General features: G+C 56.0%; 1 protein-coding gene across 2 annotated transcripts in view; it reads right to left on the reverse strand.

The window, feature by feature from the left end:
* ARHGAP39 (Rho GTPase activating protein 39) overlaps positions 1-4851 on the reverse strand; it is a 52754-nt gene extending 47903 nt beyond the window's left edge. For both annotated transcript variants that reach the window (XM_088844550.1, XM_055432178.2), the window contains exon 1: positions 4673-4851. The gene's annotated coding sequence lies outside the window, so the exon portion shown is untranslated. The remainder of the gene's footprint in view (positions 1-4672) is intronic.
* Between the last annotated feature and the right edge of the window lie 1149 nt (positions 4852-6000).

Consider the following 6000-nt stretch of genomic DNA (forward strand, 5'->3'; position numbering starts at 1 on the left):
CGTCTAGGAGATGTAGGGGATGCCTCCACCGGACCAGACCAGTAGGGCAGAAAACGGAAGCAACAGGCAGCTTAACTACACAACCTCTATATCTTCACATCTTGAATACACTATCGAGCCGAAAAAATGTTTAACCCTTTGGGGAGCGAAAATAAAGAGACTATAAGAGAATTAAAGCATTCACACTTAAGAAAGCAAGAGATGAGAGATCTTGGGTACCTGGAAGCAGCCAAGTAGGGCAAACCAATAAAGGCATCTTGCCTACTGCTGTCAACCTCAAGAGCACTTGGGTGACCCCCACCCAAAGCCATTCATCCCCGCTGATGCCAAGACACAATGTCTTGTTGCATGAAGCCCTGAGACACAAAAGTGAGAATGACCTCGAGGACGCCCTGTGCAGAGGGGGACGACTGGAGGCTGTGCAGGGCCTGCCTGGCGCAGGGACAGAGCGGGTCCTGGGCAGCCCCAGCGGGAGCCAGAGGAGCTCTGCGTGCTTCTGGGCAGGAGGGAATGCAGAGCGGCGCTGGGCCTGGTGGCACTCGGCAGGGTCGCCAGAGAGCAGGATGCCAGTGGGGGAATGCCAGGCCATGGAGGGTGGTCTCGGGGTACCGGACTCCAAGGAGACCTGGGCAGCGGCGTGACTGGCAGACACGTGGAGCCAGCTCCTTGCCCTGGAGCATCCAAGGTGTCATGGCCTGTTGACCTCCGCACGTACACTGCCAGCTGTACCTGCTCCCAGTTGGAACAACCAAAAATGTCTCCAGAGGCAAACCACCCCTGGATGAGAACCACCATCCTGACACATCCCTGAAGACCTGCAGGAAGACAGAGGGAGGCAGCCCACCCAGGCAGGAGGCAAAGTCACAGTGCCCACAGCGCACAGGCCCGCTTGGCAGGTGGACTGGACAGAGGAAGTGTGAGCTCATTAACTACCTGGGACGTACAATGAGCAGGACGTGGAGGGCAGGAGATGGTGGCTGGGGGAAGACCCAGAGTACCAAGCTTCCAGGCAGGAACCCGGAGATAATGGTCCTGGGGCACCCATGGCCAAGGCCGGAAGTGAAGCAGGAGGCAGGGAGGCCAAGAGAGGAAGTGAGGCTGGCCCTGCCACCCAGACAGGGCACCGAGCAGGCTCAGTTCCTTGCCGGGGGCTCCTAGTCCTGTCTCCAGGTGTGAGCCCACCCTCGCCCTTGAAGAGGACTGTCCATCCTGCAGCCTCCCACTCCCTCCTTGGGAAGAGCATCTGACCCCTCGCCGAATCTCAGTCAGGTGACCTGCTCTGGCCACAGAACCTGAGTTGCCAGTTCTCCACTGAAGCTCAATGAGACACAGTTTCTACCACTCTCTTGTCATAAGAACAGCACGTCCCAAACAAAAGCATGCCCCTGAGTCCGCAAATGAAGACTTAAAGCGCCACCAGCAAATGAAATGTGAGCTAGAAATAAATCTCTATTGAGTTGTTGCCGCAATCCTTCTAGAGAAGGCTGGCCAATAAAGTCTCTGATTTCTTCCTTCTCCAATCCATTCTATGTGTCACTGCCAGTCACACGTCCTGAACCATTTTACCAGGACGTCCCCTACTCACAGGCCTGAGGTGGCTCCTATAGCCAGAGAACTAAACTCTACAGTCCTTCAGCTGAGTTCAAACATCTTCACATTATTCTTATTTCCTTTTATTTCTCATATAACCTTCTACCTCCCAAACTGCACATAACTCACCTTCTTGCCTTTGCTCCAAAACCTGACACACCCTGTCTGTGCTGCTGCAAAGTCTTCACTCCTGGCCCCACACACCTGCTATGAGGGAGGTGCAGCTCAAAGACCACCTCTTCCTTGAAGCCTTCCCTCACACTGCAGCCCCTGCAAGCCTTTTCCCTCTGAACTTTCTGGAAATGGGCCAGAAAGTAAACAGTTCAGGCATTGTGGGCCATAAAGTCTCTGTTCCAACTAGTCAATTCTGCCAAAGAAGTCATAGATGATATAAAAATAAACCAATGTGGCTGTGCTGCAATTAAACTTTATTTACAAAGATAGGCAGTGGGCTGTCAGTGCTCATCTGGAGCAGAGTGAGAAGGTGCAGACAGGAGCACAGCAGAAGTGAGCCAGGGCTGCAGGGAGGAGGTTCTTCTCCACAGCATGGAACGGTGTGGCTGCAGGATGGCAGGGAGGGTCAGAAGCGACCTCAGGAGCAGGCCAGAGCTGCCAGATAACATCAAGGGCAGTCCCAGGGGCTGGCAGAAGGCACAGAGAGGCAGGTGCAGGAGGCAGAGCCAACAGCTGAAGGTGCAGACTTCACCAGAGGAGCAAGGAAGTATCAGAAGAGGGCTGGGGGCAGGTCCATCCAGTTCAGCTCTGCCAGGTGTCGCCAGGCCTAGGGCTCTGCACCCCCGGGCTGTGCTTCTCAGACAGGACACCCACAGAGCTAACTTTAAGAGGGAACGTATAAGACCCACAACAAATGGCCACATGGGTCAGTGAACAAGCACAGCAAAGGCACTTACTACTAAAACTAGGTATTTCACTGAGAATACATTACATGGATATTTTTCTCAAAAGCACCAAAGAACCTGGTAGAAGCTTCATAAGACACCTTGTTCACTGATACAGTTGCTGGAGGGCAGCCCATTCAGCACACATGCGGGAGAGAAGGCAGGATGGACGTTTTTAAATCTATCTTTAGATATTTTAAAATTTGCTCACAGAAGCTGTTTCATTACCATTTGTTCTGAAAATCAAATGTTCTCAACATTAAACTCCACAAATGCCAAAAGACTCTACTTCAAGTGGGGGTCTCCCCTCATCTCAGTGTGACAGAGACAAAGGGGACGAGATGAAGTGATCAGAGTGAGTCTAGGATCTGGGAAGGAGAACCATCTCCTTGGGAAACATGACAAATTTTTCCACTTTGTTCTGAAGCAAGTTAAGTTATTTCTCCCAACATTGAGCAAGACACAACACTGCACTGGTAGTGCCAAGTCTTTGCTTTCTGGTGCCTATGCCCTCACTGTTACTGAGAGTTGGTTAATAAAGTATCTTTTCTGTCACAAGTGTAACACTGGAAAGTATAACAATGGCTCTGGTAGTTTAACTCAAGAGAACTACCCAAGAACTGCTCAGCATCTCATTTCTGTCAGCAACGATCCTACCTACCTCCTAGGACAATAAGTACTGCAGGATTCTTGATTAGTTCATCAGAAGCTTTTCTCTTCTAAAAAGATTTTTTTTAACAGTTCTATATGATAATCTAAGCATGTGGGATTTGTTCCTTGTTTACCTTTACTTGCTTCTCCCCAGCTTGTGTAAGAAAAAAAGAGCCACAGACCTCAAGTTCATGTTAAACTAAGACAAAACAGCTGACCCAGCAAGTGCGTCCTGAACACCAGACCTTGGCAGCCATAATAAATAGCTCCTGACTTTTCTCAAGAGGGACACAGTACCAAGCACAATGAATTCACGGAGTCCCACAACCACCCATTTTACAGATGAGTAAGCAGAGGCAGAGTACAAAGCCAGGAAACTGAAGAGTTGCCACTCAAAGGCAGGCAGTCTGGCTCCAGAACCCGCCCTCTTCTCCCCTGTTCTCCAGCCTCTGGGCAAGATAGCTGACTAGACAAAATGTGGACAGGGAGACCCGGGCCCTGCTCATTCCCCAGCTAGGGCTCAGGTCACAAAGTCCACGCTAAGCTGCTTTACGGAATGAGTCTCCTTGCTTCACAGTCAGAGTTATCAAATCTCCTTCCCCTCCCCCAGTGAGGAGAAACACACCTTGCTCACTGTGAAAGGGGAGCCGCTGACCGGGAACCACCTGCTGTTTACAGAGGCACCCAGGATGTACAGGGTTCAATTCTCCTCGCTGGCCTCAAAGACAAATCTCCTATTGTCTGCAGCAGGGGAGGAAAACGAAGCCTTGCAACTGTAGGTTTCTGCAAAGGTCACAGGAGGTTTGCTTAAACCCTACGACACCGAAGCGGGTGGAGGGGCGCCGCATTTCAGCTGCTGAAGGCTGCGCAGCGCCCACAGCAGCTGCTGGTGGGAGCAGCATGTAACACACCCACAGTTGCCACGGCCTCGCAGCCAGCTGCACGTTTTAAAATAAAAAGACGTCCTGACCCTCAAGATGCGCACAGCCTGCCTCGATCTCGGCCCTCGCACGGAACACCGCCTCCACCCACACCAACCCCGCAACCCGCGGGCAATCGAGCAAATTCCAGTTCCAGGAGGGCGACCCGGGGGGGAAAGCGGGGTCGCCCCTGCCCGCTCCGCTCCAGAGGCCCGATCCGCGGGGCCGGCGGCCACGGCCGGCACCCAGTCACACGCGGCCCGACTCCCTGGCCCCGCAGCTCCCCGACTGCGCCCTGGAACCGCGCCGACGCCCCGCGCTCAGTCTCCGCACTCCACTCACGCCCACCGTCGGCCGGGCACGCTCACAGCCCCGGGCCGGGCACCCTCACCCGCCCGCACCCCCAGGCCTGACCCCACACCCACTCGCACCCCGGCCCCGGCCCCCGCCCGGCCCCGGGCCCCGCCGGCCGCAGCCCGCCCGCCCCTCGGGCGGCGCGGACTCGAATCCCCACGGGCCGGGCCGGGGGCCTCCGAGAGGCGGGGCGGGGGCCGCAGCGCCGGCCTCTCCGCCATCTTCCCGGCCCGCGCCGCCCACCGCCCGCGCTCTCACCCGCAGGCTGCGCGCAGGCCGCGCCACCTTAACCCCTCATCCCGGCTCGCCCGCCGCGCGGGAGCTGCTCGCAGCGCTGCCGCCGCCGCCCGCTCGGCACGCGCCTCCTCCGCCGCCGCCGCCTGCCCGGTCCGCCGCCCAGTCCGCCGCGGCCGCGCGTCCTCCCGTCACCAGCGCAACCCCCCGCCTCCGGCCCCGCCCCCGCGCCGCGCGGCCCTGCCCGCCAGGGGGCGCCGCCGCGGGGGCTCTGGCGCGTGCGCCGCGCGCGGCACCTCGGGAGCCGGGGTCCGGCGGGGGCGCGCACGGCCTGCCGGGAGGTGGGCGTACACTCGCGCTGGCCCCGCCCCCAAGGCGGGGGTGCGGACCCCGTGCAATCCGCGCGAGTCCTGGGCTGTGGCGGGTGGAAGAGGGCGTCCCCGGCGCGGGTACCCCAGGGTGCGGCGGGCGCAGAGGAGCTGCCGCTGGCCAAGTGACGCTGGAGCGCCCCCTCCGCCCCGCCGTTTGCACCGCCGCCGACCTTGCCTGTGCAGTCGCGCATGAGATTCTTCCGATCCCCTTCTGTACGGTGCCGTTGACATTTCCTGCGTGTCAGTGTGGATTTGGTGTCATTTTACCTTCCCAGGAAAGATTTCACTTTTCCTCAATTCTAAAAAGTTACCGACCATTGTCTCTAAAATATCGGCTCTTCCATCCTGTGGGACCTCCTTATGTGTCTGTCAGATAAACTGGATGGTCTGTGTCCTCCATGTCTCTAAGATTTTCTCTGTTTGCTCTGTCATCTTAACCTCGTAATTGCTCAGTTCGGTTTCACCATCGTTCTCTTTAGCGTTTTCTAACCTGCGTTTAGCCTGTTCTTTACGCTTTTAAAAAATGGTTATTACATAGACAATATTAATTTCCAGAAGTTGTAGTATTTGACTTCCATGTTGGTACGGATAGAATCTAACCAGCCTGAAACTCTCACAACAAAGAACAGAAGCCCACACCACTCTGGGCCACAGTCCAGATCTTTCAACACCAGTCCCACCTCCCGCCTGCAGTTCACTCCCTCAGTGCTCTGCTGCAGCAGTTCTCTGCCTCCTGGCTCCCTGATCCCTGACTCTGTCACCACTCTAGCTTCCCTTTTGGCCCATTCTCATGCTGAACTCCCATGGACAGGACAGTGGTCTCTACTCCCCTGTCTCTAGCGCCCCTCCATTGTGCACACTTGAGAAAGCCCAGTCTGGATGAACCCCACCATTCTCCATAACAGGTAATGCAGAAACAACATAACTAAGCTGGCTGGCTTACTTAAACTCAGATGGAGCACTATATCTCCTTGGCAATCC

This window comes from Moschus berezovskii, chromosome 16 (genome assembly GCF_049115385.1).
Source record: "Moschus berezovskii isolate FMDL1 chromosome 16, NW_MosBer_1.0, whole genome shotgun sequence".
NCBI classification, from domain to species: Eukaryota; Metazoa; Chordata; class Mammalia; order Artiodactyla; family Moschidae; genus Moschus; species Moschus berezovskii.